Below are 24,554 nucleotides of genomic sequence, written 5' to 3'. Positions count from 1 at the left end.
TTGACGTCATTTTCGCTGGGTTCAGAGGAAAGGTAACTAACTGTAAGAGATCAGCAACAATTGCCCTCCTCCAGAGAAAGGATGTTAGCTGCCGGGGCTTGTTCAGTGTTCTCTTTAAGCTTATTTTTAACTCTGAGCAGAACCTACTTATCCCTTCTTGTATGAGATGAAGTCATACCAACTTAATGTCACCCAACCAGAAGCTTTTTCCCACTTCAGTAGAAAATCCACCTTCATCATCGTTGGTTCCCTCTCCTTATCCTGACATATTATACACACAAATCTGTATATGCAAAAATATGCACACAGATGTGTCTATTCAAAATCTATATATTATAAAATATACACACACACACACATATTTCAATTTACTTGCCATATACGAGGAGTACCCATTTTCTTCCCTTGGTATCGAAAGCAAAATGTCACAATTTTGCCAATCTAATGCTTCTCAAGGAGTAAGTATGGGACAAAGATTCCTAAGGAACCTTGGATAAACACGTGGCCTGATGAGTAAGCAGCGCCATGTTCCTCCCCATCCCTCCTACGGGGGTCAGTGGTGGGGGGGGCACCGCAGGTTTGCTTTGTTGGCGGGTGCAGGTCAGCAGGTGAACAGTTGCTGCACAGGAGCAGGGAGGGGTTCGAGAGCCGGAGAGTGGCAGGTGGGCGAGGGAGAGCCCCTCCGGGGGTTTGGGGGAGGAGCCATGCAAATGAGGATTCGGAGGAAGTCTTCCGTGGGGTACATTATCTTTTCTGTCTCCACTAGGAAGTCTACACTGATGTCTGGAGGCAAGTGGATTCCGTCTGCGGAATACAAAGAAGGTTTAGTTCTTATCAAAGTCTGTCCAGGGGACAGCAGCTATCTCGACTGTCCATCGTCCAACGCTTCACGTCTCCTCCGTGGCCGGAGACTGTAGTCACGGGGCAGGAACGGAGGGAGACACGCGGGAGGGATGCGGAAGTTTCGCTTGTTGCGAAAGGGGAAAGAGCTGGGGATGAGGGACGGTGGACAGGAAACATTCTTGGGGAGCCTCAATGCAGCATCTTCCCGTCTGTGTCCTCAGATCCACGGACAAGCTTAGCTGTGCTGGGTTTCAGCCCCTTGAGGCCCAAACACCCTCTACATGCCAGGCAACAGCCAGGAGCGGAGGATACGATACCAACGTGAACATCCAGACAAGGAGTGTTTCCGCTTCCCTATCCGTCAGTGTCACTTAGAGCTGTTAAGTGGCCTTAGCGTCTTTGCCGGTGTCATTGCTCTCATGGCCATCGTCATAGCCTCTAGTTACGGCGTACTCTGTGCCACGTGCTGCCCACGTGACCTCCTGTAATGGGTAGGGAAACTGAGGCTCAGAGAGAGTGAATAACGTGCCAAGGGGGTTCTGCTGGTAACTGCTGGAGAAGAGTGGACCCACGACTCAAACTGAGCCCTTCTTACTTGGAGCAGCGTGTCCCTCCTTGACAACACGCCCAGGGCTCCAGAAGTGGCTGCTGTGTACCCAGGGGCCCTAAGTAAGAAACTTGGCGAACAGGCTTAGGAGCACCGTTCCCACAACAGACCTAGAGGTGGGTATGTTTATAATCCCCAGCTTCTCTTCTACTGCCCAGAGCTCTCTTCCCGAGGCTATTCTAAAGACTGGATCCTTCTTACTCTTTAGATCTTAACTTAAAGGCACCGTCTTGGAGAGAACTTTCCAGAACGTCTTATTTGAAGCAAGAACTCTATAGTAGCTTCTATCCAGCCCCATTGATTTCTTCTGTAGCACCAGCAACAATGATTTCGTTTGTACTCGTCTCCTTGTTTGGTGACTGTAAGTCCTTGGAAGGCAGAGGTCTTGTCTGTTATTCCCTCCATAGTATCCCTAGTGTCCACCATAGTGCCTGACATGTAATAGAAACTTCATGAATAAAAGGACCCAGAGTGGTTGAGTAACCTGCCAAAGGCCACACAGCTGGTAAGAGGCCGACCTGGAGTCCAACCCAGGTTCATGGACGCCAGAGTCTGGGTGTTTATTCCGTGTGCTGGATGGTTTAGCACAGTTAGGAGTGCACATTAAGTATGTACATAATCCCTACTGAGCTCATTAATTTTATTTGTTAAGGCCCATCTCTCCTGCCCCACGCCTGGCCAGGATCAAAAAGCATGGATTAGGTTTACAACTGTCTCACTTAGAAAAGCCACTTGGATTTAGGGCAATGATGAGTCATTATGCCACTGAGTTTTACTAAATTAACTGGTACAAGCCCTGTCTCCCAGGGCACTGTGTTGAAAGGTTGGATCTTTTATCCCAGGGTACTTAGGTAGATAAAGGGATAATACAGGCTTAACTAGTCATGAGGGGCACAGGAGGCTGATTACACCAGCCACAAAAGATGCACTTCACTGGGAGGAAAAACACTATAACCATCTCAGCACTAATATGTACAAGTTCAACAATTTCTTTTATTGTCACTGTAAACACAGTGTAAACATATTAGAGGCAGTTGGGATTTTTAGAAAAGTCTTGCACAATGCTGACAGCGCCGTTTTCATTGCCGGGCTCCCTCCTCCTCAAAGGCACACAAATGTTGATCGGAGCGAACATTCCATGTTGTATCCTATGTAGCTTACTCAGTACCACTTTATCATAAATATCCCTCTTTGTTTTTACATATTCCTCACAATTACCATTTTTTATTGACTACATAATGTTACTTATTTATTTTAAAATGTTTATTTATTTTTGAGACAGAGACCGTGAGTGGGGAAGAGGCAAAGAGCGAGGGGGACGGAGGATTCGAAGCAGGCTCAGCGCTGACAGTGGTGAGCCCGATGAGGAGCTCGAACTCAGGAACCATGAGATCATGACCTGGGCTGAAGTCGGATGCTCGCCCGACTGAGCCACCCAGGGGCCCCATAATGTTACTTATTTATCATAGTTATTTATCACAGTTTATTTAACCAAGCCACGGCAGGTGGCTACTTACTTAGTTTTCAAGTTATCCATGCTGATTATGCTGTAATTAACATCCTCAAATATTTAGTATTTTACTTGGGGGGGTTATTTTCCCCTTAGTTAAGACCTCCCAATTTTTCCCTACTAAGCAAAAGGAAAGGAACGTTTTATACTCTGGGGGGCGGGGGGGGGGGCTGCCAAATGGCTTCCAAAAAGTCGCACTACTTTTTACATTCATTAAGCATTTAGCATCCGCTAGGCATGAATGAGGAAGGTCCACCATAACATCACCAGCACTGGCCATCATTTTAAGAATTGCTTCTGGGTTAATTTAATAGAGTAAAATGTTAACTCAAATGTCTTCAGCGTCATCTCATTGAATATCAGTGTGGTTAAATAGCGTTCGTGTTTGTCTTACAGTCGTGTTGCATGTGCTATGACATATCATAGTGCGAGGAGAATTTTTTTAATTAACATATAGTTGACCTACTATATATTATATTATATATACTATACTATACTAATATTATATTAGTTTCAGGTGTACAACATAGTGATTCGAATATACATTCTGCAATGCCTCCCATGATAAGTATAGTTACCCTCTGTCATCACGCAATGTGAGTACAACGTTATCTACTGTATTACCTATGCTGTACGTTTCATCCCTTATTTATTTTACACTTGGAAGTTTATGCCTGTTAATCTGCTAGGAGAATTTTTTTAACCATAAATACTGTAGCTATTTAATAACACACTTTTTTTTTTTAATGTTTGTTTATTTTAGGGAGAGACAGAGCGTGAGCAGGGGAGGGGCAGAGAGAGAGGGAGACACAGAATCCGAAAAGGCTCCAGGCTCCGAGCTGTCAGCACAGAGTCCGGCTCGGGGCTCGAACTCATGGACTGCGAGATCATAACCTGAGCCGAAGTCGGATGCTCAACCGACTGAGCCCCCCAGGTACCCCTAATAATACACTTTTAACAAAGTGGGCTGGCCCTCTATCAGCTGTATAGGTCCTGGGAATGATGTCAGCCACATAAGGTAATTAGAGAGGTTTGCTTTAATAAGTTTGCCTGAAAAAGAAAAAACAAAAAAAACCAAAACCAAAACCTGGGTAATAAAGAAAATGGAAACGTGCGTACGGCTCTTCCTTCATATCATTATGTCATGGCTTAATAAAAGCTGGTTTGCTTGTGAGGGCACAACTGGGCTGATGAGGCTGAGCAAGTTCAGCTCTCCGTCCAAGTTCACTGAGTCAGCGGGACGCGAGGTGGGAAGGATACATTCCTGGCTGGGAGAGCTGAAGATTCTTCCCTTCTTAATGCTCACTGCCAAGGTCAGCCTGCCTCGTGCTGGCTTCCTTTGTGTAGCAGAGCTTCCTGAGAGTCCACACCCGTGGAAGGGTGCCCCCGCCCCAGACCGGCGCCCCCTTCTCAGCCTCAAGCCTCCGGTGATCCCCCTCTTTCTTCCACCAGCAGGACCTGGGTGGAACTGATCGTTCAAACTAAGACAATCAGATGCCGTGTTTTGCCTCAGCTTCCGAAAGCAAGTCATGGTGGGGTCGAGGCCTGGTCTGGGAGGAAAGCTGGAGTCGAGGCAGCAGAATCCAGGTGTGTGTCGGGAGTGAGTGACAGGCTTGACATGGGAATCAGGATCGTGCTGGGGGGAGGGGGGAGCCGGGGGCACAGGCCCAGATGGGAAATGCGGCAGAGGTAGGGTTCATCTGTGGGGGACCGTGGGCCTGCTTCCAGAGAGGCCACTGGGAAGAACCAAACCCACCTGGCTCTCGGGCTTTAGTGGGATCGCTTTAGTGGGATCCACCCACAGCAGAGTGGGTACAACTGGGTGCTAAAAGCATGTGCCCTGAGTCAGCTGAGAATCCAGCCTCCCCGGCTTGCTAGGATTTTCTCGTGAAACTGCTTACGCGATGTCTGACACATGGCAAGTGCTTGATAAATATTAGCTACGAGCTGCAGACATTAGCATGTTTATTTCTACTTACGGCAGTGTGACCAGGCCTGTTCTAGGCCCTGCATGGGGATAAGAGGAAGCAAACACATGTTGGCTGAATGCAGGATTTCATATACATCCAGCATGACTGTTCAGTGTATGTATGTTTCACTGAAATTACCGTCCTTGGAAGAGGCAGCGGGCAGCTGGGAAGGCTGCTCGAGCCTTGTGGAAACTCATCCAGGCCTTTCTAGGCCTTTATAAAGAGTAAAGGCATGGAAGCTTCAGATAAGGGGTTCAGCAGGGGCAAAGTTGTGCAGGCGGGGTGAGCATTCAGTACCTGGGCTAGTTGGACCCCCAATCTGTGATACCGTATTTAGATACAACATAACGTGTGTGATTGCGGATGTGCATGTGTGTGCATGTAAATGTCCACACAAGGGCAGATGGATACGTGCTAAACTATCGGTAGAGGTTGCTTGGGAAGCAGCGAGTGAGAATTCAGAACACTGTTGATGTTTCACTCGGTATAAAATTTATTTCTGTATTGTTAGAGTATTTTGCAAGGAGAGAGTATCACGCGTTATCACAAGGGGGGGCAGTTGGGGAGGCCCTGCCGAGTCCTGGTTTCACAGTGAGTGTGGGAGGGACCTTGCTCCTGCCTTCTGGCTGTGCTGGCCTTCTTCCTGATTCTCCTCAAATGGCCTTTGCATTTGCTGTTTCCTCTGCCTGGAATTCTGGCCCCCCTCTGCTCTTTCCAGCCCGCCCCCTTCCCATCTCTCCCATCGCTCCCATCTCAGCCCAAATATCTCCTTCCCAGAGAACCCTCCCAAGCCCCTCCGTCACCCATCACTGCCATCACACCTTCCTGTTCTAGAGACTTCGTTGCCCAAAGTGGCTACCTTCAATCACCTTGTTTACTTAGGAATTTTCTTACGTCGGTGTTGTTTCCCACTGTCACCTCAGTAAGTATGTCTTAAATGCATGAATTTAGGAGAAACTCAAAGAGGAAAAGCCTCCGTGGATTCCTGGGTCATCAGCTAACCAGAATTTGAGCAGCAAAAATGCAAAGCCAAAAGTAGACAGAAGAACTCTAAACCCAAGACCATTTTCTCGGGTTACTGCTCAGCTTCTAAGATTTATTCCAGAACTCCATATACGTGAGGTAGTCATGACTCGTGTCAATATTGTTGACCTTCGTCTCTGATTAGATAAACAGAAGAGCCTCCAACAGATGAGGGACCACTGTCGTTGCGTGTATTTATCGCTGGGGCCCGCATGGCCTCAATTACTGTGCTTCTCACTGAAGATGGTGCCTTCATTGACCAAACCAGACCTTGTGCCTCCTCTCCTGGCCAAGGCCAGCTCGGGCCTTCAAGGGAAGAAAGAGATGACATTATCTTTGCTCAGAAACATGCTCATTGTCCTGGCTCTGTCATAGTCTTGCCTTGACTTTAAAATCAGACGTTCACCCTCGACCTTCTCAACTGTCTGAGCCCCGCTGAGCCGGTAATGGCCTTGACCGGCGCTCGCCAGCTTTGTGGAAACTTTCGGGACGAAGCAGACACGTGTCAGCGGGTAGAAAGCAACAGGACAGCAGCTAGCTACTGTTTTAGCTGCGAAAAACGAATTCGACCATGCCACATGCTGGAGAAACTGGGTTTTAAGGACTTTGACTCTCTCATCAATGCTTTGGGCAGCCTGAAGAAGAGAAATTAACCGGACTTGAATAATGATAACATTAATAACGCATATTTACTGAGTGTGGCAGGCAGAATAATGGCTGCCCAAAGAGGGCCACTTCCTAATCTCCGGAATCCGTGAATACGTTTGGTTACACAGGAGAGGGGAATTACGGTTGCAAATGGAATTAAGGTTGCCAATCATCTCATTTTAAAATACGGAGATTATCCTGGATTATCTGGATGGGCCCCCAAATAACCTGAAAGATCTTTAAAAGTGGAGGTTGGAGGCAGATGAGACCGGAGTAGATTTCTGGACCAACCACACCTGCACTAGAATCTCAGGTCCCACCCAAAGCCTGATGAATCAGACCCCAGACCACAACAGGATCCCTGGGGACTTGAGAAACTGGCTGCTCCAAGCTCTGGCCAATGATTATCATGCAGGAATGTTGTTACCAGATCCCCTCATTTTTCCAGAGGGGTCAGAAAACATTGATGTGAAATATCTTAATTTTTAATATTTTGTAGGATGAGCATGCAATTTGGCCCATGGGCCACCGGGTTGCTAGCTTTCCATATTTACTCACTCCACTTTTTTGAAAGACTTGGGATTCTGGTCCTGGTTGGGACACTGAGGAGATGTGTGATATTGGAGAATCACTTCCCTGTTGTCACCAGCCCCTTCATCTGCAAAACCGGAATGGATAGTGATACCCCTTGTCTGTCTCACGTGAGTGTTGGGGACAGCAGGTTTAATGCATTCTTCTTGGACCCAAGCCCAGGTGTCCATTTAAATCATTTTCATTCCAGGGTCAGTGAAGTAAGCCTTAACATCAAACACCTTTTTCCCATAGTACTACGGATTTCTGAAACTAAAACTTGCAATGAAATAATAAAGCCATAAAACCTGATGCAGTTGAAATTTACTCATAATTTCATGTGGCAGATTCTGCTGCTTTGCCGCAACGACCTTGATCTGGACTCTGAAGGCAGTGGCTCAGGGATCTTTGGATTTAGTACGATCAGCCGTGTGAGCCATCTGGGGTACCCCAGTTCTCACACCATTTTTCCTACTCACATCCCTGCAGTTTTCTCCGCAGGGAGGCCATAACATTAGTTGGTCCTCACGTGTCACAAACACGTGCCTGAGACGTGATGTTGGCCTTTGTCCTGTGAAGCCCCTTGGAGCCAACGCATTCTACACCCGGAAGCAAACACAGGCACTGAAGTCCCACGGCTGCGTCCCGCTCTATGCTGATCACCCCAGGGACGCAGAGCAAACTCCCATGTTACTTTACGTTATGTTCGTTTTAAGCAGATCGTCAACAAAATGAAAACGCAAAGTTTAAGAGTCTCACGGACGTCCCAGGATCCTCCAAAGATGACGGCGTATCTCCTGGGGTCCACAGACCCCAGTTTAAGCAACAACGGGGACAAGGAAGAAAGCAGAGCTTCCGCATAGGGACTGGCCCCAGCCTGCATTGCTGCTCTGCCCGGCACCCTCTGGGTCACACTGAGCAAGTCGCCGCGTGGCTGAGTCTTGGCGTCCTCATTTGCAACGTGGAGGTAGCCACAGTGCCCACCTTGCAGAGCTTTCGTTAAGACCGGACATAATGTTATGAAAAGTGTTGGACCCAAACCATGGCAGCCTCCGTTGCGGTGGCGAAGGTCAAATTCATTGATGAAGGTGGAAGTGTTTTGAAGACTATACATGGTTGTTCAGAGGTTAGTACTCTCTTACTATATCAAGATGCTGGTTAGGGACTAAGACAAGTGTAAGGCATTACCTCCTTCTGGAGATTCTCCATCCAGAAGGAGGAAGCACAGAAAGCTGAAGATGTGCAGCGTGCTGGGAAGATTTTGGTGTGGCTAAGGGGTGTGGTAGGGCGGTTTTCAACGTGGCTTCCTGGGACCTTGGGAAGCACACTATGCAAGCAAATTGGCCCAGGAGCTGGAGACGTTATTAGGCTCGAGTTCGGTTTCCAGATGGGGAAGGCACGTTTGATGAGGAGTTCTTCCCTTCCGAAGGCAGTGGCCGCATTTACCACCACGGGTTCTGAGCTCTTTGCTCACTGCGTAGGGGAGAACGTCCATTCTCCAGTCATCGATTGTAACCGGTGTTTCATAAAAGTCAAGTTCTAAGGAATTTGCATTCCCCCCCTGAAGGATCCCCACTGCCAGCTGCCCTACATTCAGGAGTGGCTTTCTGAAATGATCATAGGGCAGGTGAAATCTCAAGGACTTCGTGGTGGTGCCTTTTTACCTGTTTGATTTAAGTGTTCATACGCGAACCCAGCACGGAAGGTCACCCTTCCTCCCGGCACCCTTCCCGAGGCCTCCTGTGTCAGTCTTGGTAGCTTCCTTGTGTCCTTGTGCAGGCACTCGCCTGTGGCTGTATCCACGTCGGGCCACCTGCCCTGGCCTGGCCTGGCTCCTCTCGCTTCTGCTTCTTCGCTCCTCTCTGAAGCTTGAGCTTTCATAATGACCCTCCTGGGTTCTGACTTCAGGCTTCCTGTTTACAGCACAAGATTTAGCAAGTGGTGCTTTCCAGGCTGGAGGAAGCGTGAGCGAAGGGGCAGGACTTTGCACCTTCCCTGGGCCGTATGGCCTCTTCAGGGTTGGACCCGACCCAGCCAGATTTTGGCCAACAGCAGGCACCCAGCTACTAAACGAAGGTCAGCTCTTTTGTCACTTGACGAAGAGAAAACGTGCTAGGAAGTCTGCATTGCCGCCAGCAAATATAACCTATTCCCTGTGATGATTATAAAATGGAGGGCACGAGAAAGAGAATTTTAATTGCCTGGAAATTGCTACAAAGGGTTATTCTGAAATGTCACCTTATAAACTGTACTAACACAACGCGATGCTCCAAGGAGCATAGCAGACTGTAAACACAGCTGATGAGGGTCACCTTCTATTATGTTTCCTTGCCAGTTTTCGACAAACTGTACTATGTGTATTCATTTCTTTCTTTTGGGAACATACCCAGAAATGGAAGGATTGGATCATATGCTAATTGTGTCTTAGCAGTAAGGGCCGCTCTAAGAAAATACCACAGATTAGGTAGTTCAAAAACAACAGAAATTTATCTCTCACAGTCTGGAGGCTGGGAAGTCCAAGGTCACGGTACCAACATGACCAAGGTCTAGTGAGAGCCCTCTCCCGGATGGGAGACGGCCTACTTCTTGGCGTGTCCTTACGTGGTGGGAAAGATGGGGATTCTCTCTGGGGGCCTCTTTTATCGGGGAATGATTCCTACTCACGAGGGCTCTACCCTCCTGACCAAATCACCTCCCAACGGCCTCATCTCCTAACACCATCACATGGGGGCTTAGGTTCCAGCGTATAGGGGTGGAGGGGGGTGGTGCACGATCATTGAGACCCTGGCAAATCATACGTTTAATTTTTTTGAGGAACAGCCATACTGTTTTCCACCGGGGCTGCAGCATTTAAAAAAACTTTTTTTTAATGTTTATTTATTTTTAAAAATTTTTTTTTAACGTTTATTTATTTTTGAGACAGAGAGAGACAGAGCATGAACGGGGGAGGGGCAGAGAGAGAGGGAGACACAGAATCGGAAGCAGGCTCCAGGCTCTGAGCCATCAGCCCAGAGCCCGACACGGGGCTCGAACTCACGGACCGTGGGATCGTGACCTGAGCTGAAGTCGGACGCTCAACCGACTGAGCCACCCAGGCGCCCCTAATGTTTATTTATTTTTGAGAGCGAGCAAGAGAGAGAGAGGGTGTGAGTGGGTTAGGGGCAGAGAGAGAGGGAGACACAGAATCCGAAGCAGGTTCCAGGCTCTGAGCCGTCAGCACAGAGCCCGACGCGGGGCTCAAACAAAGACTCCGGTTTTTTTTTTGTTTGTTTTTTTTTACACCTTCACCAATACTTGTTATTTTCCTTGTTTTAACAAAATATCATCAATTTATTTTATTTGAAAGTAGTCATTCTAATGTGTGTGAAGCGCTGGCCTGTAGTTCTGATTTGCATTTTTTTCTGATAACTTAGTGATGTTGAGCATCGTCTCGCGCACTTTTTGGCTGTTTGTCTCCGGCTTCCTTACGGTTAGTGTTTGCATGGAGTGCGTTTTTCCATCCTTTGCTTTAAATATATTTCTGTCTATATTTGGAGTGGGTTCCTGGCATGCAGCACAGAGTAGCGTCTTCCTTTCTAATCAGATCTGATCAAGTTTGTCTTTTAACTGAATCATATAGGCCCTTATCATCGATGCAAGTGTTTGGGCTTAAACCTCCTGTCTTGTAAGTTTTTCCCGCTTGTTAAATTCATTCTTTGTTAATCTTTTTTCTTCTTTTGAAATAGTTGCCTCTCTCAGTGTAGATGTAATTCCATCTCATCTCCATGTTGGAGTTGTACTACTTTCTTAATTGGTTGCCCTAGAGTTTAGAGTAGTTACCTTTAACCTATCCCAATCTACCGCAAAGAGCATTCTATCACTTTGTGCCGTGTTAGAATCTTACGACAGTATCCTTCAAGTTCACTTTGTCCTTTGAGGTGCTGTGCTACTCGCGATGTGTTATAAACCACCCAGACATTGTTACTGATTTTGCTTTAAACAGCCACCTTCTAAAGAGGTTTATATATGAGAACAATCTCTTTTCTATTTATCCCCACATTTACCACCTCCAGTATTCTGCATTCCAAATTTCCATTTGATAGGACTTTTCCTTTTCCGGAGAAATTTGTCCCGAAAGAATATTTCATGCTGAGCAGTTACGCTCATACTCTGTATGGGTGATTCTTTATTTTGTATTCATCTTGAAAGGCGTGTAATATTCTAGCTTAATAATTTTTTCCTTTCCCTCCAGCCCCTCAGTAAATAAAAGTGCCGTTCTCTGGCTTGCATAATTTCTGATGAGAAGTAAGCATATTTCTCTTTCTTTCTTTGTGTGCAATATCTGTAGTGTTCTTGTATGTAATGCTTTGGCCCCTTGAAGAATTTTATCTCGGGGCGCCTGGGTGGCTCAGTCAGTTAAGCGTCCAACTTCAGCTCAGGTCATGATCTCGCGGTTTGTGAGTTCGAACCCCGTGTCGGGCTCTGTGCTGACAGCTCGGAGCCTGGAGTCTGCCTCGGATTCTGTGTCTCCTCCTCTCTCTGCCCTTCCCCTGCTCATGCTCTGTCTCTCTCTGTCTCTAATAATAAATAAACATTTTAAAAAGTTAAAAAAAAAAGAATTTTATCTTTACTGTTAGTTGTCAACAATATGGTAATGATGTTTTGCTTTGTTTATTCTGCTATTTGTTAAGTTCTTGGATTTATGGGTTTTCAAACTTGGAAACATTTGCCCATTATTTCTTCAAATATATTATTATGTTGTTCCTATCCACTACACTGCCAACATAGTCCTTTTGGAAGCCCATTCATGTGAATGTTAGACCATTTGATATGGCTAAATGTTGTCCAATATTTAAAAAGCAATTTTAATATACTTTGATGTTCTAGTTGTTTTAGGTAGGAACGTATATTCTCTCCCTGTTACTCTATCATAGCCAGAAGCAGACTGACTTTTTCATTTTTGAAGACTTTTTTTCCTCTGGTAATGGAATTCTCGGTTGACAGCTTCGTTTTCTCTTTTTTCTTTTTTTTTTAAATTTTTTTAACATTTATTTATTTTTGAGACAGAGAGAGACAGAGCATGAATGGGGGGGAGGGTCAGAGAGAGAGGGAGACACAGAATCAGAAGCAGGCTCCAGGCTCCGAGCTGTCAGCACAGAGCCCGACGCGGGGCTCGAACTCACAACCACGAGATCATGACCTGAGCCAAAGTCGGACACTTAACCGACTGAGCCACCCAGGCGCCCCAGCTTTGTTTTTTCTTTTGCCACTTTGAAGATGCCATTCTATTGTCTTCTGGCCTACACAGCTTTTGATGAGAAGTTTGCTGTAATCCTTGCTTTTGATATGGTCTACAGAGTACATTTTTTCTCTAGCTGCCTTCAAGGTGTCCTTTTTCTTTGATTTTGAGCAGTTTCAATATGATGTGCATCGGCATTGGGGGTGGGGTAAGAGGGATATTTATCTTGCTTGCAGTTCTTTGGGATTTTTAGACATGTAGTAGATGTCTTCTATCACTTTTGAAGAATTCCCAACCCTTACCTTTTCAAATATTTATTCTACTCTATTTTCTCTCTCGTCTCCTTCTGAGATTCCAATTACACAGAGGTTCATCCAGGCAAAACTGGACAAGGACACCTTAGGAGGGAATCCAGGAGAGGAACTAAAATATTTCTAAAGTATTCTAAACTATTCTACCACATTTATAGAAACGGGAGCAGGGAACATCTAGGTGACCATGTAACAAAGGGACCATCATTGTCAAAGAAATAGTCTTTTATGTAAATGGGGAACCTCTTTGGCTGGGTGGCTGGAATCAGTCTATATTTTCCACCGACTTCAAAATCAGACTTACTGGGTCAGCATTCTTACCAAGCTATTAGCAGCACAAAGAATAAATGCCCAAGTCACCTATGATCATCTCCTTTTATACCATCATATTGTTTTCACAATTTCACTATATGTCTTAGAGAAAATTTCACATTAGGTCACATAGAATCACCTCATTATTTTTCAAGGCTTCATTGAAATATGCTGTTAAATGGATACAAGCTAATTCATTTCATCTTTACCCTACCAGTGGACATTTACAACTTTTTGAACTTATTGCTATTATGACAAATGTTTCAGTTAACATTATTTTTTTAATGTTTATTTATTTATTTTTCAGAGAGAGAGAGAGAGAGCGAGCACAAGCAGGAAAGGGGCAGAGAGAGAGGAAGAGAGAGAATCCCAAGCAGGCTCCGTGCTGTCAGCCCAGAGCCTGGCACAGGGTTCGAACCCATGAACCGTGAGATCATGATCTGAGCCGACTGAGTCACCCAGGTGTCCCTCAGATAACATTATTGAGCCTGTGTATTTCGTATCACCTTTTTAAAGGATTTTTTAGGGGTTCCTGGGTGGCTCAGTTGGTTAAGCAGCCGACTTCGGCTCAGGTCATGATCTCACAGCTTGAAGGCTTGTGAGCTCGAGCCCCTCATCGGGCTCTGTGCTGACGGCTCAGAGCCTGGAGCCTGCATCCGATTCTGTGTCTCCCTTTCTCTCTGCCCCTCTCCTGCTCATGCTCTGTCTCTCTCTCTCTCTCTCTCCTTCTCTCAAAAATAAATAAACATTAAAAAAAATTTAAAGATTGTTTTAAAGCAATCTCTCCACCCAACATGGGGCTTGAACTCACAACCCTGAGATCAAGAGTTGCATGCTCTACCGACTGAGCCAGCCAGGTGCCCCTGTATTCTGTATCATAAGCAAGAATAGCTGGGAGCTTTTGTTGGTATCGTTTTTACTTTTCTTTTTTCAGCCCTCAGCTGTACCTGATCGGGTCCATCATGCTCCTCCATTTACAACCCAGCATGATTATTGCCCACACAGAAACCTCTCTTTAACTTTCTCTGTTTTTGTTTCTCCCTGACCTCTTCCTCATCACCACTGTTCTCGCCCCAGGCACCCGCCCTCTTGTGTGCAACGTGCGTCCATCCCATCCATCGTTCGCCGTTCGTTCACATCATGACGCATCTGTTCAAACAAGTGCCGTTGTCTGAGTCACTATTATATTTATATGCATTCAGTTATGCTTTAAATTCATGCTTTTTCTTATTTTTAGGCACAGTATGTTTTTGGAAGCATTGCATCCGGCTGCACGGACATCCAGCTCATTTATTCTGACCACTCCCTAGAGTCCAAACCTATGTAACGACAGCGGTAGGAATACCCCGGCGGCAGAAGGGCTGGATCAAAGAGTTGACGCCTGCTACAGCCTGGTAAGATCGTGCTAAGATATTTTCAACATGGTTGTCCTCATTTCCAATCACAACAGCAGTGTAAGGGTTTCTGCCCCCCTGACATTCTTTCCAGAAATAGGAATTATCGAATACTTCAGCATTTACTAGCCTGCTGAATGCAAATGGTATTTTCTTGTCTTTTTAAGCTTGCGTTGCCTGAACTATCAGTCTCCACGAGCCTAATTTCCTTTACTTGCCAGTCACTTGTGTTTCTGTTTTATCACATATTTCTTGTTCCAATATAAAGCCTTCCAACGTCCTCAGCTTGGCAGCATTATCGGAATTTCAAACTCGCAACTCGGGTGATGATCAAAGTTGAGGTCATCAGTGGGTATCAGTGATTTATCTCTTTTTAAAAGTCTGCGATGGTATTGAGCAAATTAAAAGCTTATGTGCCTCATGGTTCCTGGGGCCAATAAAATGATTGTTTGGATGGGTGTCTGTGTTGTAGAATTGTAGACTGTGGGCAGGAAATCAAGCTAACCGAAACGTATGACCAAGAGTCACGGAGGGGCCATTTTGGTTCAACTGTGATGTGGGTTGGCAGTTCCCCCTTGGTCTCAAAGCTCAGCCATATGCCCACTTCTTGTTCATCGGGCTCATTTAACTTGTCTTGGATCTTTGTGGAGAATCAGACACACGACGTGTCAGGACACATCTAGTACATTAGAAGGATTCCTCTGAGCTTCTCCACTCCCCCTCTCCTGCCAGACTTCTCCTCTTTGTTGGAGACAGAATATTTCCCTTCTAGAACAGGCCTCAGGCCTCCTTCCCCTTTGTCAGTCTTTGTTGATTGGTCCTAATGCTCCATTAAGGCTCCACCTCCTTCACTGACAACTTGGCATTTGCCTGATGTCACATCTTCGGAGTCCTTAAGACAGGCAAGGGAGGTGAAAGAGAGGGCAATGTGGGAGGAGGAAGGACAGCCGATCGGCATCACACAGCGTCTGTCACGCGGAGACTGAATTAGACCCTGGCCCTTGATGGTTGCTGAGGTCTGTCCGGGCAGCCTCTTGGCAAGGTTGCATTTGTCTTCAGGCTAACAGCAAACGCCCTGGGTCACTGGAGCTGGCACGGTGCCTGCTCAAACATGGTGACCACCGGTAGCATATAAGGCAAGCTGTGCCATATAACGAACACTTACAGGGCAGGGCCCTTTGGTCTGCTGAGGACCCAGATAGATCTGGGTATGAAAGTTTGGGGTGGAGCTGAGAATTCTGAAGGGCGAGAAAAGGTAACGCCTCTGGGGCCTTCTCAGGGGAAGGCGGAGAAAGAAATACTTGGCGGGGCCACGGACAGAAAGGGTCTTTGAGGAGAGAAGGTGTCATGGGGGTTCGAAGTTGGCGGGAGCGGACCAGGCAAGGTAAATCCCCTACTCCCATTCTCTCCCATTCTCTGCTCAACCTCAGTAAAGTGATGCACTCATGCGTGTGTGTGTCCAGAGGCTGGAGGAAGAATAATGATGATTTTATATAAATATAAATATAAATATAAATATACACACACACATGCATCACATACACACACACATGCATGTGTGTGTATGTGTGTAATATATGCGTGTGTGTGTGTGTGTGTGTGCACCTAATAAGGGCCAGGAACTATGCATTTCATGGATAACCTCATTTAGCCTACGTAACATTCACATAAGATATTTTTACCCTCAATTTGCTGCGTGGTCATACTTTTATATTAGGACATTATGGATAGGATATTATTATTTTTGCAATGGCCCCAATGAATTACTGTTTTCTCTATGTCAGCCAGGACTCGATAGTTTTGCAAAGAACAGCAGCCTGCTGGATTATCTGACAAAAGGTGGTTTCTTAGTAGGTTAAAGGAAGTGTCATGGCAAACAAAAGCAGGAGATGAACTGGGTCTCATGGGAAGTGAGTCATGGGGCCACCCCTTCCTTCGTCTCCACCCCGGGCTATGTGGCTTCTCTGCTGATCTGTTCTCTTCTTCAGCCTTTCTCTGAAGATGCGTTTCCCACTGCCAACCTTCCAGCTTGCACTTGGGGAAGAACAGGTGCCGCGTCCCAGTTGCGGGCTTATCAAGGCCTCCCTGGAGATTTCGTGTCTCCTAGCTCCTGTCCTGATCGGAAAGAATCTGACCGGCTCCTCAAGGTTCAGGGGTGGCTCAGTCCATTAAGCATCAAACTTCAGTCCGGGTCATCATCTCCCGGTTCGGGAGTTCGAGCCCCTCGTTGGGCTCTGTGCTGACAGCTCGGAGCCTGGAGCCTGCTTCAGATTCTGTGTCTTCCTCTCTCTCTGCCCCATCCCCACTCATGCTCTGTCTCTCTCTCTGTCTTAAAAAGAAATAAAACATTTAAAAAAATTTTTAAAAATGGCCTAAACCTAAATGTTCGCATAACTAAAAGGCTCAGGGGTCCTCAAGTGCAGCCGTACTCAGAGGAGTCAAACAAGGTCATCCAAACTTAGTGTCATTCATTTGGTGGCTCTGTTTCCTTCATTGCTTTCTGCACATAACGTGTTTTTTCGTGATCTTCCGCCCTCTGCCTCGATGCACCTTCCCCTTCTGGCTGACAGACTCCTAGGCACCCTTCAAAGCCCAGGTCAAATGCTGCTACCACTCCATGCATTATACTGGCTGGCTGTAAGGCTCCATGCAAAGTTAATTCCTCTTTTTTCACGGTCCCCCAAACCTGAATTTATTCATATTATAGCATAATAGTCACTGTACTATGTTATTAGGGTGTGTGTGTGTGTGTGTGTGTGTGTGTGTGTGTGTAAATGTGAGAGAGGGTAGGGATCTCCAAATCTGTGTTTCTCTTTACCCTGGTCACACGGTTCAATCACGAATTCTAGTCCCCTTTAATTTCGGGGGGCCCCTGTTCAGGCTTGGTGCCCCAAATATCTTGCATGATCCTTTACACCGTCCCTCTCCCCTTATCTGTGTAAAGGATTTGAGTCAGTGCTCCGAGGCCTTAGAAGGTGGCAGAGCCACTGTATGAAAGGATCCCGAATGCCTGAATGACCCCATGGAGCAGAACGTCCCCAGCTTTCACTTATGATTGCGTGACACGCCGTTTCAGAACTTAGTGGCTTAATACAACGGCCATTTGTAATTGGACACAGCGCTGCACGGGGGGGCTGGACTTGGCTGGGTAGTTCAAGCACCATCAGCGGGTGGGTTGGCTGGGGGCTGGGTTCAGCTAGGATGCTGGGATGCAGGGCTCCTCTCTTTTTTTCAGGTAGGACCTCTCCCTTTGCACGTGACCTCTCCTGAGGTCCTTCACTGGTCTCCCCAACAGCACACCCAGACTTCTCCTCCGGAGATCGTGGCTCCCGAGAGTCTGAAAGTGGAATCTACCAAGCTTCCTAGAGCTCAGGCTTGGAATGGACCCAGCCTCACTTCTACTGGATTCTATGGGGCAAGTCCCAGGGCTACACAAAAGTGTGAATACTGAGAGGCGTCTCTTCTTGGGGGCCACCGATAGGACAGGTCCCACAGCTACTAGTTGGTCACAGCAACAGCCTATGCTCACAAGTCAATGCCAACAGGTCAGTGCTTCCCAGAATTTGTCCATCTTTTGCTGTCTTCACATTTTCACACTTTCTGTGTTCCATCTTTAATCTTATCTACTTAATGTTCCCTTAAACCAGTTAACTTTAAAATACAGATAAATTCGGGGCGCCTGGGTGGCTCAGTCGGTTGAGCGTCCGACTTCCGCTCAGGTCACGATCTCGCGGTCTGTGAGTTCGAGCCCCGCCTCGGGCTCTGGGCTGATGGCTCAGAGCCTGGAGCCTGCTTCCGATTCTGCGTCTCCCTCTCTCTCTGCCCCTCCCCCGTTCATGCTCTGTCTCTCTCTGTCTCAAAAAAAAATAAATAAATCAGTAAAAATTAAAAATAAAATAAAAATAAAATACAGATAAATTCATTGAAACATAACACTTTGTATTACCACTGTACAGACAGGGCTGAAAGTTCAACTCTTGTTAGAATAAGCTCATGACCATTAAAAAAAATGTTCATCAACATACCCTCTAAAGTCACCTCAAAATTATCAGGGATGGGCCAACACCAACTTAGAGTCACAGAGATGCTCAGTGAATTTGGTTGAATTGAATTTTTTTTGGAGTTTAATTCTGCTTCTCCATAATTTATACCCACTAGATTCCACCTCAACCCCGTCTAACTGCCCTTTGATATTTGAAGAGTTCTCAAGGAAATTTTCTAGTGCCCGAATATTCCAACTACTTCAGTGTATCCTGTTTCCTTGAAGCAGCCTAGCAATGAGTAAAAAACAATCCAGCAAAGTGCAGGAACCAACTCAAGATACGAGACTACTCTTAAACTCCCTGCTGTGTATGCACTTTGCCTCCGGTGGCTGCTAGGAGAGGGGCTGCAGAAGGGAAGGTGTGGGTCTTTTCTCAGTGGTGATGGCGGCCAGTGCCTTTATCTCAAGCCTGGCTCTGTTTCCGTGTTCTGTTACCTCTCCTTGTCCCACGTCCCCCTGAGTCACAAGGGCTTGGAGGCAGAGCTCCAGAATTCACCCCACCACAGAGGTTTGATTCCAAATGCTTCCCACTCGGCTCAGACACCGTCACCCCCTTTTGCTTGCTCGTCTCTGGTTCTTCCCTCGCACTCACTCTCTCTTCCCCTCTCTCATTCTTTTCCACCACTGAGGCTCTGCCTTTCCTGAGCTCCTCTCCTGAAAGCTCAGAGTAAATCCGAAACTCAGAATATACGAGACCTATGTTTTCCTTGTGGGTGAAGCGGCCTGTGCCTCTGCCCGCTTTATGCTGCAGAAATGAGAATGGCTCGATTGGAATGTTCTAGAACGGAGACCCCTGGACACTAAGGAGTTGCGATATGTTATAAGTAGGAGGGCATCACTGAGCAGTTACCGATTTGCCTCTGCTTCTGATTCCAAAGAAAACTTCCTTTGATTTCTTTTTTTATTAAAAAAATTTTTTAAAGTAGTCTCCACGCTCAACGTGGGGCTCAAACACAGAACCCCCAAGTCAAGAGTGGCATCCTCTGGTGACTGCTCTGTAAACCCCCGACTCAGGGACCTCGGAAGTCTGGCTGGGAAGGTCGTCAAGAAAAATCCCCTCGTGAAGCACCTGATTCTTGGGGTTCCGGGGTCATGCTCTGTGAAGCAACTGATACCCAAAATAGGAGAGCCTCACTCTGTAAGGGGGGGGAGCTGCTTGTTAGCTATGCCTCCCCTCCCCCACCCTGCCTTGGGACCAGAGCTCCGCAGAAGCTTCCTACCAACTGCTTGAACCAGGCGGAGAATCTGCGTGCGACAGCCCACCCCAGGTGCTGCTGAGGGGGTGGGCCCAGGCCAAGGTCCAGCAATTCGATCTTAATTTACAACTTGACAATGGGGGCTCAAAAGGTCCACCCGGTTCCCCAGCAAGTCTTAACTCACACCTGCTGGGCGGTGGGCTGCTGACTAGACCCTGGAACACAGTGGGGAAGGCAGGAAAGGGCGAGCTCTCAGCTTGCAGTGAGGGCGCGGCCAGCGGGAGCCCCACCTGGAAAGATGGGTCTGGGTGGCCGTGGGCTGCCGACGCCCTCCAGTGGTCGCACGCGGGAACCGCAGGCACATCCCTCGGGGGACTCTGGTTCTTGGCTCCTCACTGGCCACTAGGGCCACTTGCGACTGGGTAGGAAATAAGATTTGGATCAGTGGCACCTCTGCATGCAGTTCGCCGGGTGATGTGGAAAGTTCAGGAACCCTGGAGTCCAAGAGACCTGCGTTCAAACTTTCTTCCATCATCGTCTGCCCCGGTACAAACATTTAACTTAGAATTCTGAGTCCCATTTTTCAGATCTGCAAAATGGGCATAACGGAAGGGGAACATCCCACTCCTGGGAGATCTTGAACTCATTTCGTATTCTCCCTCCTTGATCCTGTGTTTTTGGTCCCCCCCCCCCCCCCCACACACCTTCTAGGATCCATCTTTGTCTTCAGTGACAATGGCCCTCCCCAGATGTGGCTGAGAAGGCTTGAGTGTCCTCCGTGAAGGCAAAGGCCAGTGTGCCCTCAAACAGAGACTGGCCCCTGTGCAGCCCTAGCCCGGCCTCCGTGAGCCACCCCTGACCTTGTCCTGGTGGTGGAGGGGATGCTCCGGTCCCTGCGGCTCACCCCCCCCTTACCATCCTTACTCCCCCTTCCTTCCTCCAGCCCGTGCAGTGTTTTCTGCAGTCTGGGGGCGCTGGGAAATTGGATTTCCAAATGTGCATCACCACTGTTCTGCTTTGTACTTATCACTGGCTTTTGAACTTAAAAGTCCGGTAAGCATCTGACTTTGGCTCAGGCCACAATCGTGTGGTCTGTGAGTTCGAGCCCCGTGTCAGTCTCTGTGCTGACAGCTCGGAGCCTGGAGCCTGCTTCCCATTCTGTGTCTCCCCCTCTCTCTGCCCCTCCCCTGCTCGCACTCTCTCAGAAATAAATAATCATTAAAAAAATTTTTTAAGTGGGATTTGGGGTTCTGATCCCACAGTGACCTCCTGCACCCGAGGCCGTGGGTTCATCAGGTGGCGCTGGCAGGCTGAGTGGGGAGCACAGCCCTCGGGGTAAGAGTGAGACCCCACCGGAGTGCTGAGCTAAGGGAAACACGTCACCTGGCGAGTGCAATGTCGCCTTGCAGAGGCACACGAAGGGCCAGGGGGACTTTGCAAGGCGAGCGGCTGACGCAGGATGGGTGCTCCATTCCCTCTTCCTTCAAACTAGCTCGTTGGACACACATTTTGTTTTTTTACTTCAGATGGAAGTTTCTTGTGTCATTTTCTCTTTCAAAACAATGCAGACAACGGAGGCTGTTAGCAAACTGTCATCGTTGCCCGTGGAGGGACTGCCCTGGGTCAAGCACCTGCAAGGGGTAGAGGATACTGTGGGAATACGTGGCCCTGCACGAGGGAGCCACAAACACACCCACAGGTAAAGACGTAAACCGCTGGTGCTGGAAGGTGCTAGAAAGAACATTCAGAGGGGCTGACGGGACAGGCCGAGCCCCGTGGGCACCCAGGGCAGGAGCCGTGCAGCTCTGTGCCCACGGTGTCCTCGTCAGCCTAAAATCCAACAGTTGAGTTTGGCCGCTAGTGACTGGGTGGTTGCCACATTCGTTTAGGGTCTGGTCAGCCTCCACCGCCTGGCAGGAAACTGGCTACAGGTAGGGTGTTCTGCAAGGTCTGAGCACAGGAAGGTCCCCGCAGTGGTACTGGTCTCCTGCCACTCTCTCCTCTTGTCTGTAGAAGAGGTCAAGGGCATTGAAAATGCATGGGGAGCCAGAGTGGAGTTCCCGCAGCCAGTGCCAGTGTGCCTGGTGCAGGGTGGAGAGGTGCAGGCGGCTGCCTGCTGGGGGTTCACAGTGGAACAGTCTGAGCACCCCTGTGCTCCTCCCACCACAGGACCTTGGCACCTGCCACTCCTCTGCCCGGAGTTCCCTGCCCTGGGTTTTCTGTGGCTGGCTCCTCTGCACCCTGCGGATCTTAGCCCAGCTGTCCCCTCCCCAGAGACACTCTAGTCACAGCCAATCCTGCATTGGCTCTACTCCATTACCTCTGCATCCTCTACCCCATCACCTATTTTGTTCCCCTTACAGCTCACAGCTCTATTTGAAAGCTGTGGGTTTCTTCCTGTCACTCGGCACTTGGAACTGTATCGGTTCCTTAGACACAGTGCTTGCTGGGTTTCCTCTGTCCTCAGCCCCTAGGACCGCTTCTGACATATGCAAGCTCACAATACAAATGTGCTGAATGAATGAATATCTGTCTTCACTCTTAAAATATCACGTCACCTAAGATTTGTCTTCCTTCTATAATCTCCTTCTCTTTGGGTTCCTTAAAAAATAAAATTGAGCTCTGTTACAGCAAAAAAGAAAAAACTAAAAAATAATGGTCTCACTGTAAACATTCTTCGTGGATTATTCCTCTCCTCGTCCAGCCCCTGGCAGAGTAAGGAGTCACAATGGCAAATGCTATTATTTTTTCAAATGCCTTCTTTTTGCTTCTCTAACTACAAAACTTAAGCATGTCCTTGCATAGAAATCATGCAAAATACCTGATAGAATGAAGAAGGAAACAGAAATTACCCTCAATCCCAAAGATAATAAGACAAGCACCGCTTAGGCTTTGTATCCAATGTGCATGTACATTTTTTAAAAAATACAGCTCTTTATATATATATATATATATATATATATACATATATATATACATATATATATATTTTAACGTTTATTTATTTTTGAGACAGAGAGAGACAGAGCATGAACAGGGGAAGGTCAGAGAGAGAGGGAGACACAGAATCTGAAACAGGCTCCAGGCTCTGAGCTGTCAGCACAGAGCCCGACGCGGGGCTCGAACTCACGGACCGTGAGATCATGACCTGAGCTGAAGTCGGACGCTTAACCGACAAGCCACCCAGGCGCCCCCCCCAAAAAAAATAAAAAAAATAATAAAAAATACAGCTCTGAGTACGTATTTGCATATACAGTTGTATTTTCTGACTTTTTAACTTAACATTACCTCAAGGAACGTTTGTCCCTGTCATCACAAAGTTGTTTTAGGAAATGTTTTTAATGCTTGTTCAGTATTTCATCTTATCGTTTCATGGTTTTACTCTTATGTCAGGTGTTTTCCTTTTTTTCTCCCATTTAAAGATGATACTTTGAGGAGCATCCTGTGCAGCTGAGATTTTGTTCCTACCTGAGATTATTTCTGTTATGGACTGAATGGCTGTGTCTCCCTCAAAATTCATACATTGGAATCCAATGTGAGGGGAACTTTGGGAAGTGATTGCAATTAGAGGAGGTCGCGAGGGTGGGGTCCTCATGAATGGGACGAGCGCCCCTATGAAAAACACGAAAGAGCCTCTTTCTTCTCTCTGTTCTCCACTCTGTAGGCTACAAAGAGAAGACAGCAGACCGAGAAGATCCTCACCAGTCACCAGGTCCGCTGGCACCTTGATCTTCGACTTCCCAGCCTCCAGAAGAATGAGAAGTAAATGTGTGCGGTGTAAGCACCCCCTGTCTGTGGCAATTTGTTCTAGCAACCCACACGGACTAAGGCATCCCCCTTGGCTATAGTTATAGAGGTCAATAATGTTATAAAGGATAAGAACATTTTTCAGGCTCCAGATCGATACTGTTCTCCAAAAAAAAAATTGTGCCAAATTAAATGTCCGTCCGCAGCATCTGTGTTCTAGCCAATTAGTTATTTGTACGCAAACTTTTTGAAGGTCTCTGTGTGCATTTCAGAAGGTCCACAGACCTCACATGAAGAATGCTGCGTTATGTAAACAGCAGGAATGGATAAGCTTCAAATAAAACAAAATGACATAGCTGGTTCAAAAAAGAAAAAGAAAAGAAAAAGAAAAAGATCTCCACGGACCAGAATCGGAAGAGAAATTCTTGGTGATGCTGGAAGAGGTATGGGCCATGTATCAGAAGGAATGGCTGAGAGTTCAAGTTCTATAAGATGAAGGGACTGAAGTGGTCCCATAAGGCAGGTGCAAGGTTCAGGTTCATTGCTTGAAGCCAGAGGTCTGGAGACATCCCGGTGCCCTTGAAAAGGGGTTGGGATACTCTGTGGTCTGGTGTGCCATACTTCTGTGCTCTTAATCTGGGATTCAAATCCCCTTTACGGTTCTCTTTACCTCCATCTGGCCAATCTTTCATTACTCCAATCCCCAATTAGAATCAATGCTTCTAAACAATGAACTTCTTTCAAATTCCTGTGTGTTTACTGTCTTCAGCCTGGACCCTGAATAATTCACAAGGCTTTGACTTGGCCAGGAGAAAGATAGAAATATGAATCAACTGTTGATGTTTTTAGAAAGACAGGTTAATTGTGTAATTGAAAATGCAAGGGGAGGGTCGCCTGGGTGGCTCAGTCGGTTAAGCGTCTGACTTCAGCTCAGGTCACGATCTCGCGGTCTGTGAGTTCGAGCCGTGCGTCGGGCTCTGTGCTGACAGCTTGGAGCTTGAAACCTGCTTCAGATTCTGTGTCTCCCTCTCTCTGCCCCTCCCCTGCTCATTCTCTGTCAAAAATTTTAAAAAAATTAAAAAAAAAAAAGAAAATGAGAGAGTAACCACTAAAAGAATGGAAATGCAATGCATAGCCTCTCAACTAGCAGAAGGGGAAAAAAG

General features: G+C 47.1%; 1 long non-coding RNA gene across 1 annotated transcript; it reads left to right on the top strand.

Moving 5' to 3' along the window:
- The first annotated feature begins 994 nt into the window (after positions 1–994).
- Positions 995–17,959, top strand: LOC122201351. The gene is made up of 3 exons (XR_006194123.1): positions 995–1,566; positions 14,250–14,406; positions 17,642–17,959. It is a non-coding gene; the product is annotated as an uncharacterized LOC122201351 (long non-coding RNA).
- The last annotated feature ends 6,595 nt before the right edge of the window (positions 17,960–24,554 follow it).

The sequence above is a fragment of the Panthera leo genome, chromosome A1, assembly GCF_018350215.1.
Source record: "Panthera leo isolate Ple1 chromosome A1, P.leo_Ple1_pat1.1, whole genome shotgun sequence".
Taxonomy (NCBI): Eukaryota; Metazoa; Chordata; class Mammalia; order Carnivora; family Felidae; genus Panthera; species Panthera leo.
The sequence above is the reverse complement of the archived record's forward strand: the minus strand, read 5'-3'. Positions and strand labels throughout refer to the sequence as shown.